General features: G+C 34.8%; 1 protein-coding gene, 1 long non-coding RNA gene and 1 pseudogene across 4 annotated transcripts in view; 1 reads left to right on the forward strand and 2 right to left on the reverse strand.

The window, feature by feature from the left end:
• Positions 1-526, forward strand: part of LOC114079359 (broad substrate specificity ATP-binding cassette transporter ABCG2-like) — a 41,048-nt gene extending 40,522 nt beyond the window's left edge. Inside the window, exon 16 of the mRNA XM_071614440.1 lies at positions 315-526. The gene's annotated coding sequence lies outside the window, so the exon portion shown is untranslated. The remainder of the gene's footprint in view (positions 1-314) is intronic.
• LOC114079362 (uncharacterized) overlaps positions 1-14,039 on the reverse strand; it is a 37,836-nt gene that overhangs the window by 14,926 nt on the left and 8,871 nt on the right. For all 3 annotated transcript variants that reach the window (XR_011707995.1, XR_011707994.1, XR_003580476.2), the window contains exon 2: positions 788-854. This is a non-coding gene — a long non-coding RNA (uncharacterized lncRNA). The remainder of the gene's footprint in view (positions 1-787; positions 855-14,039) is intronic.
• On the reverse strand, positions 10,065-12,247 carry LOC114079361 (la-related protein 4-like; annotated as a pseudogene).

A 14,039-nucleotide genomic window follows, 5' to 3' on the forward strand; every position in this document is an offset into this window, starting at 1 on the left:
TAGAACTTGGTTCATTGTGTGACTGTAAACTTGGACAACTTCATTCATTCTTATTAATGAATCCTCCTCTTTGAAATGTGTGTAATACCTATACCCCCTTGGGTTATTTTAGGAATTCCCTAACTTACTAGGTGCAAGGTGCTTAGCACAGTATTTAGAAAAATTTTAAGCACTCCATGATAGGTATTATATATGAAGTGATGATTTCATATGATTTGGTTACTTATTGGCTTCTAAGAAAGAAATAGTGAATATATTGAGTAAACCTTGACAGATGCTACAAATGTAATCAGAAATTTTGTGTTGAATTTTAGATGTACTGGTGAAGAATACTTGACAGTCCAAGGCATTGATCCATCTCCGTGGAGCTTGTGGAAAAATCATCTGGCTTTGGCTTGTATAACTACTATCCTTCTCGCAATTACCTACCTAAAATTGTTACTTCTTAAAAAAAAGATTCTTAAAATCCCCTTTAATTTACCATGAATTACCCTAATATTAAAAAGGAACACCGCAATTTATTTCACCAATGCAGATATTTTTGCCTTTGATCAGTTGCCTGCATACTGTTGTTCAGAAAAAAATATTTTTAATAGAAAATATTCACAAAAATCACAACAAACTGAATTACACATGAAAGAACCCAAGCCAAAACAACTGACCTGTTATATTAGCTCATCTCATCAAACAGTAAAGAAGTCCAGTCTAATTTATTGATCTGAAAAGGAGAATTAAATTACTGAAACACTTAGAAAGTTAATAATATCTCTAGTATGAGTTTTCTCACCTTCAAAATGCATGGAAGGTTAGTAGACCTCTAGTTTTAATAGATGATGAATCCATGATCTGCCATTCTATAATAAATAACAGATATATATTAATGCTGTATTAAAATATGAAATCTAAAATGTGTTGTAATAACCTGTGTTATTTCTAGGGGACAAAAATCTATGATGATATAAAAACACATCTTGATGAGGTTATTGATGATGTTGGAAGTTAGTGATACTTCTCTAGTGAAAATGTAAAACATCAGGAGTCTCAGCAGGGGGCTTTGGGTCATAGTTAGAATAGAGACCAAAGGTTTGGGGATGTAACTCCTGTGCCATTTCTGAGACACTCTACTCAGAAGTCACTTTACTTCCCTGGTTGAGTCAGTGGTATATGCATCAGATTCTCCTGAGAGCTCTGTTAAGACACAGATGCCTGACCCTGCTTGTCCCACCACAGCAACACATGCAGAGCCAACACCCTGAAACACACCAGGGATGGATTTGGTCATTTCCAAGGTCCTTTCAGCTCAGAAAACTTTGGAATTATGATTCAATGACTGTTATATCTGGGCCTACACAGGATTCCCCTATATACCTCATTGATTTCCACATACCATCTTCATTCTACCAATAATGTCATATTCTTGTTACTATGTGAACATCAAGGCCAATGAATTTTTTGGGTTTTGACTACAATTCCAGCTTTTTATATAACTATGTTTTACTAAGTACAGACTTCCTTATTATGCAGAGAAATGCATATCTATACCTTGTGCTCAAAATATACCTGCCAGAAGAAAGAGAACAGTAAAAATTACTAACATATACATTTTAATAAGAATTTAATAGCATCTACAAATAAATTATTATGTTTATCACCCTTTTGCATTATGATTGACTTTTTGTATAGTGTTTCATTGTGATAAGAAACATATAACATAAAATTTATCATCTCTATATTTTAATTAAGGTGCATTTTTAAATTATGAATTTATTTTTCTATGAAGTAGAAAGAAAAATGTTAGTTTTAGATATTTAAGAATATGACTATAATCTTTATAAAATTTTTTTTGTTCTTGGATGTCAGAATTAATCTATAATGGATAGGACCAATTAATTTGGTTTAAACTAAAAGGAACCACAGAAATAAATGAATTTCTGTTTCTATTTATACTCCAGTTACTTTTTCAGACAGTCAAACAAGAGTATAAAAAGCCTGTGGCTATGGAAGGCTACTTGGTAAGTTGGGGAGGGAGGAAAAAAGGGGAGAAAAAGTGAGTAGTTTGGAGAGAGATGTTAAAGAAGAATATATTCTTCTTCTCCTGACTTTGAAGTCATCCTATATATATTTAGATTTGAATTTTATTAACATCCATAGCAAATATACATTTGAAAACTGGGATTACTCATTTATGAAATGTTTTTCACTATTCCAGTGCTTGCTCAGTAGGCGTTAAAAGTGAATCTTCAAGGTGGCAGGAATGGAGCTCTCAACTGGTCCTAAAACAGCTGGGGCTGTCACAAAGGCTGAGGTACTGACAGCACTGCTGGTGCTAGAGCTGTCAGCAGCAGGAGCTGATGCTGGGCTCTTGGTATGTTTATGACATTGTAGGAGAGCAGATGAGTCAGCAAATGGGTGTCAAGATGATAGTGTGCAATAGTTGAGTGATCGTCCCTAACATGAGTGGGGACCATGTCTTGGGCTTTAGGTCCTAATACAGGCATTAACTTTGCAGAAATGTTTTTGTATTATCTGTTTTTGCCCTTTCATGGCAAAGTAGTTATGACAAAGGCCATTGTCACCAACAAAGCCTAAGTATTTACTATCTGTTTCAGTAATTTTTTTTTTTTTCTGCTGTGACTAAAGGATTTGACCAGAACAATTGTGGAGGAGAAAAAGTTTATTTGAGGGCTCACACTTTCAGAGCTCTTAGTCCATAGAAGGCTGGCTCCACTCCTCAGGGCACTACCTAAGCCTGAACATCATGATGGGAAAGGATAGTGAAGGAAGGCAGCTCATATCACAGTGACCAGGAGGCAGAGAAAAAGACTCTACTCACAAGAAACAAATATATACCCAAAGCCACACCCCAATTCCCACCTCCTCCAGCCACACTCCTACCACTTCAGTTACCACTCAGTTTATCCCTATCATTGGCTTAAGACTCTTACAACCCAATTGTTTCTCCTCTGAAACTTTTTACATTGTCTCAAATGTGAGCTTGGTTGGTGGGGGGGGGGGCACGTTTTATACAAAACATAACACTATCTATTTCTTTATATAACTTTGCAAACATCTACATATCTATTTCTTTATATAACTTTGCAAACATCTACATTAAACCAACAGAGCTTGCAGTATGCTTATACTTAACTACAAGACTGACTAGGATTAATAATAAAATTTATATTCATAGCATTAATTCATTCAAATACATCTTTTAGCCAGGCATGGGGTGCAAAACTGTAATCAACCTAACTGAAAAAAACAGGCAATGAACAGATCATACTTGTTTCCCATTAAGTCAAAATATAAAATTTTAAAGGTTTGATCGGAAACATACAGAAAGGGAAACTCAATTATGTAACAACTCTAGAGTATATATTCAATGTTACCAGGAATCAGGGAAAAAAGGGCTCAATCTCAACTCATTCTATCAGGAAGTAGATGGTACCGGTGCTGGTGAGGTTATGGCTTAAACTGGAGTCCTAGTACACATAATTAGATTATCCTGGGCAGTCATTCTGGTGGGCAGCCTGATAGTCCTGGGTAAAATATTTATTCACTTCACTCTTATCACTCGAACCCTTATTATACATCCAGAGAGGAACACATGAAAAGTTAACAAGGGAATTATGTTCATGCAAAGATTTTGAAATGATGGCAATAGAACCAAACATTCACTATAGGAATGCATAAGTAAAATATGGTGGGTTCATACTAGCAAATACTACACAAATATCAGAACAACTTACTCTATTTACATAATACAGAAGAAATATACTGTAATAATTAAGACATGTATACTACATTAGTAATGTATAAGGAAAGAAAAGATCCTGTATTATAGTATAAATTCACTTACTTATACTAGTTAAAGCCCATTAATTATAACACATGAACAAAACATTTTTCTACATATCCAAAATCATCAGAAGGGCCCATTTTGGGAGAAATGACAGTAATGGAACAGTATACAATTGGAGAGAAATATATATCTTAGCGGTGCATAAGATAAAATGGCTAAAATATTTATTGGGGTTGATATGAGAAACACATGACACAGCATCCAACAAAAATCCAAATCATTAGCGAGGCATGGGGTGCACAACTGTAATCACAGTTACTGGGAAGACAAGCAAGAGGATTACAATTTCCAGGGCCAGCTGGGAAACCTATCTTAAACCTGTCTTTAAAAAAGGCTGAGGATATATTCAATGGTAGAGCACTTTCCTAGACTAAATGAGGGTTCAATATCCAGTAGAGAAATTTTTTTTGTTGTTGTTAATGCACAGGATGCATTTTACTAGAAATCTTAGAGGTAGAAAACAGAGTAACTGACCAAGAAACTGTATAGTATACTTAAAGACTTTGGACAAATATGCAAATAAACTATCAAGATAAAATAGGTCATTTACCATGGCTTTACTAAAAATATTTTTAGTTGGGACTCAAATTGAGACATGGAAATTTGCTTTTCAAACCTTTATAATCGTATACTTTGATCTAGTGGAAAACAAATGTGTTTTCTTCAGGTACAGAAGAGCCATTAGAACATGTTATTTCATATGTCTTTCTAAATTATATTTTTCTAAAAAAAGTCTGGACTCAGATAATAGACAAAAATAACAACTTTATTTGCAGTTGAACATTCTATTCTGCAGTATGCTTATATTTAACTACAAGACTCACTAGGATTAATAGTAAAATTTATATTCATAGCATTAATTCATTCACTACATCTCTTTAGAGTTGAAGGTCATAGGCATTAGATTTTCTGGGAACACTTACTGCCTCCAATGGTTAATGTACATTGCATTTCTCCAAGCTTTTTAGTTTTCTAAACCACTTGAGAGCTTTTAAGTGTAACTTACAAAGGGTACATAGCTTATTTTTGATAACAATTCTTAACCATAATCCTTTAATTTTCTGGGTAACTTACTGAGTCCCAATCATTATGGCATTTGTTGGTTCATAGTGAAAAGTGGCATATATTCCCTTTTTTCATCCTCTGAATGCATACAGCACAAGTGGCTAATACCAATATTTCAATGAAATGCCCTTGTCTTTGTAATGCTAATATTATGTAATAAAATTCTATTAGTCACCTTAATTACATCTTGGGTGTATCTGTGCCCCAATAATATTAATATATCCTTTAGTCAGTACAAGAACCAGCAGTTGAGCTGGGAATGAAGCTTAGTTGTAGAGTATTTACACAGGATGCTCAAGGACCTGGGTTAAATCCCTAGAATCATTAAAAAAAATCAGTTCATAAAAGAAAAAACCTATAGATGATTCATATAACAATTCTTTAGGAATTGCAAAATTGATGCCATTTTGACTTGTTACACTGGCAAAATACATTCTGTTTTAATCAGAGGATTTGTTTTCCTTCTAGAGACCAATTGAGATGCACCAAGTCCTGTCCAGATTTCTTATTGGCCATATAGGGTAGTTAAAAGGACTGTGGGTTGAGCATAATTTATTTTAGTCAATTCATGTTTGGTGTCCCTTATTTCTCGATAACAATTTGGAAGCTGGCACTGTTTAGTGGTGACTATACAGAGAAGCTCAGGAAAATCAAAGGGAGAGTGTTTAGCATGCCTCCTTAATATTGGCTTTACAGCTCACATGTTTAATCTCTCGATAATAAAATGAAACTCCCTTACTATGTTTTATGGAAATCTACCCCATTAGATAAGGATATCAATTACATATTAAAAAATGGGAGGTATGAACACCAGGTAGTGGATAGGCAGCAGTTGTCTAAACTGAAGCATAAGTGTTGACAGTTGAACCCTTACTGTTTTTCCCATCACACCCATCAATAGCAGTTAACTTGCCCAAGATTTTGTCAGGAATACAATAGATCAATGCATATTCAGCTTCCACATCCACCAATACTGTTAATTGCAATGTTTTTGTAGACCAATGTACTGCTAATTTTATACATGGCCTCCAGTCCAGATACACAATTCAGATGCCTGAACCTTGACCCCCAACTTACTCATCCTTTAAGCAAACAGCCAAAAATTCATCAGGCAAGTTCATGGTGCTTTTATTATACCTCTTTTTTAAATTTTATTATTTTTTTAAAGAGAGAAAGAGAATTTTTTTTAATATTTATTTTTTAGTTTTCTGCGGACACAACATCTTTATCTTTATGTGGTGCTGAGGATCGAACCCAGCGCCCCTTGCATGCCAGGCGAGCGTGCTACCGCTTCAGCCACATCCCCAGCACCTATTATACCTCTTAATAGCAGGAATTTGTCTTTGCCTCTTTTGGGAGCAGGAGTTAATTTACTATTCATGACTATCTCCTCTTTCTTTTCCTTCTTGGAAGATAAGGGTAATTGCTTCCATAATTGTACCAGAGTGGCATTAGGTTGCTTATCTATTTTCTTTTCCTCCACTCTTGTTTGTATTAATTCTACCCATACCTGTTCACAGGAGAATTGAAGGGGTCCTTCCCAATTTTAGATGGATTTTATGGGGCTCCATTTTCTGCTACAATCTTTCTATCTCTCCTAGATTAGCTATCATTTGTGTGATAAATATGAGAGACTGCATTCCCACTATGTGACAGATGGATTTCTTCAGATGATTTATGAGTACATTTATTTACTATATAATGAAGATTCCCACCTACATATTGGAGAAAAGGGAAATGTCCAGTTTTGGTCCCCTTTACCCAAATAATCACATTCCTTGAAGCTCTTTTTATCACACCATCATGAACAACAAGCCTTCCTAGGCACTGACTAATAATTACCCCAATGACATGTAATTGTGCCTTATAACTATAGAGTGGTGTATTTAGTGACATTTCTCCACAAGTTCATAGAATCATCATCACAGTGGGATTAGGATCTGCTTTATTTGCCATGGTATCCTCAGCATCTACCACGTCTCACACTGTATGATATAAGTATAGTATACATTATATATTATAATATATAGTATACACAATATATATTATTTATGGAAATATAATGGTGGAGTATCTATTTGAACATTAGGGCTATCTTATTCTGAAGGACTAATAAATCTTTATCAATTAAGGGAGAATCTTAATATTCTATAGCAGATATGAGAACAGAACATAGAATACATATAAGTTCCTGGCCAAAGGCTCCATTTTCAGGACTGATAATTTCAGTTGGAATGTTGTCCAACTTCTCTTTCCCAACAGAGGCATCTAACATTCTATATTGGCTTCCAAATTGATAATTGATGCATACACATGTCTCTGCTGAAATGGTTAAAGGGTGGGTCATCTCAGCAGACTTTTAATAGCAGACAGGGTCTGAGACAGGCTTTCAAAATGGTGGCAAGATGAAGCTTGCCTACTTACTCCCCATTCAATAATGCAAGTGTCACATAAGTGTCTCTGTACTAGAAGGTCTTTTCCTCTGTGTGTGGTGGTAGTCATTTCTATCTCAGGCATTTCACACCCCTGTGGGTTATTTTTAAATGGAGGATGGGATGAATGCACACCAGGCAGTCAGCACAGAAATATGAGCAACCCTACAGTTTGCTTCTCATTGGCTAAAAAATGATTTTGTATTGAGAGTAGCCTCTATATCTTATCTATTATCTATCATTCATCTATCCATCTATCAATTATATATCTATCATCTATCTTTATGTGAGGACTTCAAGAAAAGCAATCTCTTGTGCAGTAGTATAAAATTATTTTAATATAAAAAACAAGGTCTTATTTTCATGTTGTGATATTTGATCTGATAAAACGATTGAATAACCTGGAAGGTTCTGCCTATTAAGGCACAACATTCAAATGAGACCTCATTTGAGCAGTTCAAGTCACCACAGTTATGTTCCTCATGTAGGTAACTGATAAACTGAAAACTAGAAGGCCAGGGTCAACTGAAGGATCCACTGAAGGATGCTCAGTTCCTGGATTGTGGCTCTTTAGGATACATTCCGGTGTCCCCAAGTTCTAATACTACCAATGTTACAGGGTAACAAAGAATTAAACTTCCCCTAGTGTTTCTTTTTTTTTTTTTTTTTTGATTTTTACAAAATGTTTATTCTTTTAATTCCAATGAACTCACAGGGGGTTAACACTTTGTTTCATTTCCACCAACTGCAGCATTATGTAAGTAAAGCAAAATAAGCACTTTTATCATAGATGTAAGCCAATGATTAATAAAACTTTCTTTTTTTAAAGGACCTAAACTTCCCCCAAATTTCAGCGAATTTTATTGTATGTCTCTTTTAGAAGTTGATTTTAAAAATAGTGTGTAGGAAAGTTTCAAACTGTGTAAATATATTATACCATGTTATCAATCCACCAAATCAAAAGCAACTGCCAAGCTAAATAATAAATTACAAAGAAATAATAATTCTGGCTTGTACAGAAATGTGCAGTGTTTTCAAAGCTCTTAACAGTTATCCACTAATACAAATCCCCAAAGCTTAACTTAGAATTGAAAGCAGTTTCCACAGTAACATTTTTAACCTCCATTTACATTCACTTTAATATATTAAAGATGTTTATTCTATGCCACAATGGTGCTTTCCAGTGTTCACAATTTACAGTTTCAATTTGTACATATGTAACTCATTAACATAAGGGAAAGTTATTCCTGTTACAAACTATCCCTAAGAAGAAAAATAAAACCCCAACCTACATAGAACTCTGAACATGGTATGACTTAAAAAACAGATTAATGCAACATGGTTTTTAATATTTTATCCATTTTCTAAATACCAGCATGTAAACTTGCCTATTTAATATATGACAGCTACAATTTTATTCACTGAGAAATTCTGCATCAATTTTATTTAACCATCTTTATCACCTTATCATAAAAATCTCTTGACTTGCTGTTTCTGTTTCAGTGAATTCCAAACTGTGTGTGTGTGTGTGTGTGTGTGTGTGTGTGTGTGTGTGTGTGTGTATATATATATATATATATATATATATATATATATATATATATAGTTTTTTTTTAATTTTAAGACGAAGGAAGCAAGGTGATATACACTGCAAACAGAAAAAAGTCCCCCCCCCAATTAAGCCTTTATAAAAATTTTCTCTTCTATACTATTTAACACTTTTAAAAAGTCAGTTAAATTGTTTCATCTTTAACAATAAACAAAATATTACTGGAGAGTCAGTCTGCCCCACCTTTCTGGGACCTAAAATTCTGAGTATGTGAACAGAATAAAATACTTCAGTGTTAAATCCCCAAATTTATAACTGTTATACGATTTGACTGGATTAATTAAAATATACAGAAACATACAATTCAAATTCAATAGGTGGTTGGTTATTTTACTTTTGGGGGTAGGTAGTCAAAAAACAAAGAGTAACAAATGAAATAGCAAAAAAGTTTTGTTTCCCATCTTAAAGGTGAAGGGAGGGGTGACAACAGATCACAGGGCAGTTTAAACCTTTAAAATCCATTGACCTATCATTTCAGGTCCAAGATGAATTTCTGAATTTTGTTGAATAGCCCCCATTCTTTCCTTGAGTATCAAACTGATTGGTAGTCACATCTCCAAGTATAATTAGAGCTTAACAGTCTGTTGAATGAAATATTAATAAAGTTGAAAAGACAGACTAAATTCAAACTAGAATAAAAAAATCTACTCAAGTATTACATTCAGTTTTCAAATCATTTACTAATATGACAACAGATTTGGCTTAAATCACTCTTGCACACACTCACAACCAGACACCCCAATTACTGATCTGCTCGGCAACACAAGGCCATATAATCAGAGATGACATTCTCCAAGCCAAACATTAAATAGATTAAAAAAAGTAATTTCTAATTTTTACAGAAATGCTTCTTCAAAAAATATTTTCTTACTCCCTCATCTCCTATACTGAAGGATGTATACTGCTTTTTTTTGTTGTTGTTTTGTTTTGATTTCTCAAGCTAAATCTGAACACTCCAAATTGATTCCAGGCAGAAAATCTTTGTAAATTAAAACCAAAAACAAAAATAGAAAAATTATATTTTATAAATGTATGTATGTGTATATATATATATATATATATATATATATATATATATATATATATTGATTGATTGGAAGCCTCCAGCATTTTAAAATCACTTTAGAGATGAATTTTGGGATTCTACTCCTCACAATTCCAAAATCCATAATGATTTAAGGATATATTTTGTTTCCTTCCTGGCTACCCATTCCCCTCCAAAACAGTTCAATATAGCCACGGCTCAAGTTTAATGGGAAGAGAGAAAGTTTTTGAATAGTTTTGTTTTTTTGATTTTACTTTGGTGATCTGGGTGGCACATATTGCTCTTTGCCATTAGGTCGAGTCACTCCCTGAGGTATAGCCCTATGGCTAAACTGGCGTCTCTGTTCCCTGATTTTTCCAGATGCTCCCCTGGGAATGGTATTGCCTCAGAAGCCAGAATAATCCTTACTAGCCCTTGCTTCTGGCTTCTCATGTGATTTCTCAATGGACTTCTCAGGAGCTCCAGTCTCTTCATTTTTGGTGGGAGACACAACATTGGAGCGAAGTTCCCGTAGTGGCTGCACAAGAACTGGAACTGGCTCTTTAGGGGGCTTCTGGCACACTTCGGCATAACTTAACTTTCGAGGTTCCTGTATGGTCACAGCTCCGGATGCATTTGTGTTACTATTACTTGGTGAAGCAGTATTTGCCTGTGGTGTCTTTGCAGTGCTTGGGGAAGAAACTGGTATAGTCATCTGATTGAGAACATCCTTCTGAACAGTGGATTCCTCTATTGGATCCTTTTCTTTCTGAGTTGTGCTTAATGCAGGAAGCTCAGCTGTACATGGAGGACTTGTACTCATATTGAGTTGCAGGGCAGAAGTACAGTCTGTTTGCTCATCTTCTACAGGTACTGGGCAACTAACTCTCAAGTCTTCATTATCCTTTTCTTTGTAGACACCTTTAACAACATCAGACATTCTATTCTCCAAAACAAGTTCACCTGGCATTCTTGATGAACTTCCAGGTAATGGAGGAAAATTTGAAGCTAGTAAGTCAAACTTTGGTGTAGGAGCCTTTGTTTCAGCTGTTGAAGGATGGGGTCTTGGGATTCTGTTATCTTCTCGTCATCTTCGACCTCTGAAAACAGTTCTCCGATTTTTTTGGAATGGTCGACCAACATTCATAGCAGCAGCATTTGTTTTATAAGATCCTGGTGAATTAAAGCCATTCACAAAACTACCATTGGGAAAGGGAGCCAGTGGGGTTTCAAAGTAAGATGCAGGACTTGGAGACCAAGACTGAGGCACAATACTATAGACTGAGTATTGTTGATGAGGATTATATACAGGCTGCATAAAGACTGGTGAGGCATACTGTGCTTGAGTTTGAATTGGTTGACTATACATACTAGAATCCATTAATCGATAACCATTCTTAGCAAAAAAAGTATTGATGGCTTTTATCCTTGCCATGATTGGCTTGCCCTAAAACGTTTTAACTTCTTCTCTTAAGTATTTAAAAGCCTGTTGTGCATCTGTGTCTGACTGAAAAGTGATATACCAGTTGCTATTATGAGCAAACTCACAGCTTATCACTTTGGGGCAGTTTTCACTTTTAAACAAAGCTTTCACTTCCTCTACTGGTGTTGTTTCAGGAATCTCTCTGAGAATGACAATACAACGTTTATGACTTGGTCTCACCTTCTCACCCTTCTCATCAACTTATACCATAGGAGAAGATCTCAACACTTCAAGAATTAGATCAGGATCTGTGGTCAATTTTTTTATCTCTTCCATGTTGGCAATTGTCCAAATTGGGACGAACTGATCACTATCCATATGAGATATCAAATAAAGATCCTTTGACAAGTTTTCTCGTGAAAAACAGAATTCTAATTGTTTCTTTAGACATTCTTTTAGGTCTTCTGTAGAAATTGTTGAACTGCTTTCTCCAGAAACATCATATATTTGGTAACTCAGCTCTTCAGGTCCTAATATCATTCCATCAGTTGATTCTTCAATGCCTGTAGTGTTTCTTGTGGTTTCACAAGATGGAGAATACATTACTTCATATTCCTTACACATATCTTCTGAAAACTCAGCATTTCCTTCAGGATGAGACCCTGATGTGGCTGCTGTTTCATGCCAAGAGCTTTCAGTTCCATGAGCTACAGTAGTGGCATCAGGAGTTCCAGGAGGAATTTCTTGCCATACTTTGGCATTAGGATTTAAACCAGTTCCTTTAGATGTTACCTGCTTCTCCCTCCGGGGTCCCACATGTTGCTTGCCTTCCTCCCAGAGGCCCAGTGAGGCCTCGCCTCACTACCCCCCTAGTGTTTCTTTAAAATGTAAAAGGGAGAGGACATTTCAGAGGGTTATTTAGCTATAGATAGGCTTGTTGGCACATGCATATAATCCCAGTTACTCAGGAAGCTAAGGAAGGAGGATCAAAAGTTTGAGGAAAGCATAACAAATTTAGCAAGATCCTGTCAAATAAATAAATAAATAAGGTAGGGGTTGTGGCTTGGAGGTAGAATGCCTAAGGGTCCAATCCCCAGTACAGAGAAAATAAACAAAGTTTTATGCTCGTGAGTGGCTGTGAAGGTGCTGACATTAAAGTTAAAAAAAAAAAAAAAAAGCATGTGAGAATATTCTATTATTGAGATAAAGTACTATTTGGGGTAATTATAAATTTGTACTTGCTCTATTTTTTTTTTCATTGATTAAACACACTTAAATGGATAAATTAAAGACTACAAAGATGATATTTGATTAAGGTCTGCAATGGAAAATAACATGAATTTTCTAAAATCAATTTTGTCTGCTCTTTGCCATGATGGGAAGTAAAGTGTGAGAAAAAAGATGCTCATTTATAAACATGGAGCCTATATCACCACACTATAAACAATAGTGTACATACTAAAGAATGAAGTACAAATGTAGTAAAATACAGTGGATCTGAAACTTTATTAACTTCCTAAACTCTGCCAAGTTGATATACCAAAATGATGCAGAACTGAGAGAAGATATAAAAACAAAGCAAAACATCAGAATACAATATTGAAGAATACCCAGCTGTTAATGTAATATTTCTTAAAGATGATTTCACATTTCAGGCAGTTGTGGCAGTTGTGGAGAGCTGCCAAATAATAAAAATGTCAATATCATTGAAAAAGTCTTGCTACTTATATCAGCAATTGAAGTCTTCTGGAAGGATAATATGTTTTCATTCTACCTGTTATTTCCCTTCGATTAATATGAAAAATAATTATTATTAATTGATGTGGCTCTTTGAATCCATGTACAATCTGGGTAAACCATGATAACTCAATTTTTTACAATGGTTACCCTGGATCTGAAAATTTAAATTTCTTAAAAGAAAAACAAAAAAATTTTAAAGAATTACCAGAATTGCATATGTTCAAAAATCTAATATTTTCATTCACTCAAAGTGAGATCAAAGTTGATTTGTATTTCCAGGGTCAGGTTTTCATAAATAATTTCAATTTCTGACTTTTATCAAACAGTAATTAACTAGAGATAACTCTGCCCACATACACAAAAAGCCCTATCAATCAATTATCATAGGAGTCCTCTCCTTTAATAACTACTAACTCCTTCATACGTGGGACATAAATCTGATGCTGGCTAGTTTTCTTTTGTTCTGTTTTGTTTTCTGCATGTATGGGAACTTAGAAAAAAAGATAAAAAAATTCCTTTGCTGTTCTAAGATTTGTCTAAAATATTAGAAACATCTTTTCTCTTATTAAATAAGTTTAAGTTCTAAGTATATGACAATAGTTTTCAACAGGAATGAAACTATACAGGGATGTCTTTTCAGAGACTCCAGTCCAAACTAGGTGCTAAAAAGACCTTGGACTATGGAAAAGTGCTGGTTTTCTGTAGCTGTTTCATTATATCTCAATGTGCGAGGGCAGGTAGCATAGACATCAACATTTAATAATGGATTGACTCCTTTGCGTTTGTGGGTCCCATTTTGAGTGACAATTTTTAACATTTCATAGTGACCAAGTGGCAACCATGAATATTTCTTCATCCTTGAAAAGGACGTGATCTCACATTAA

This window comes from Marmota flaviventris, chromosome 7, assembly GCF_047511675.1.
Source record: "Marmota flaviventris isolate mMarFla1 chromosome 7, mMarFla1.hap1, whole genome shotgun sequence".
Classification (NCBI taxonomy): domain Eukaryota; kingdom Metazoa; phylum Chordata; class Mammalia; order Rodentia; family Sciuridae; genus Marmota; species Marmota flaviventris.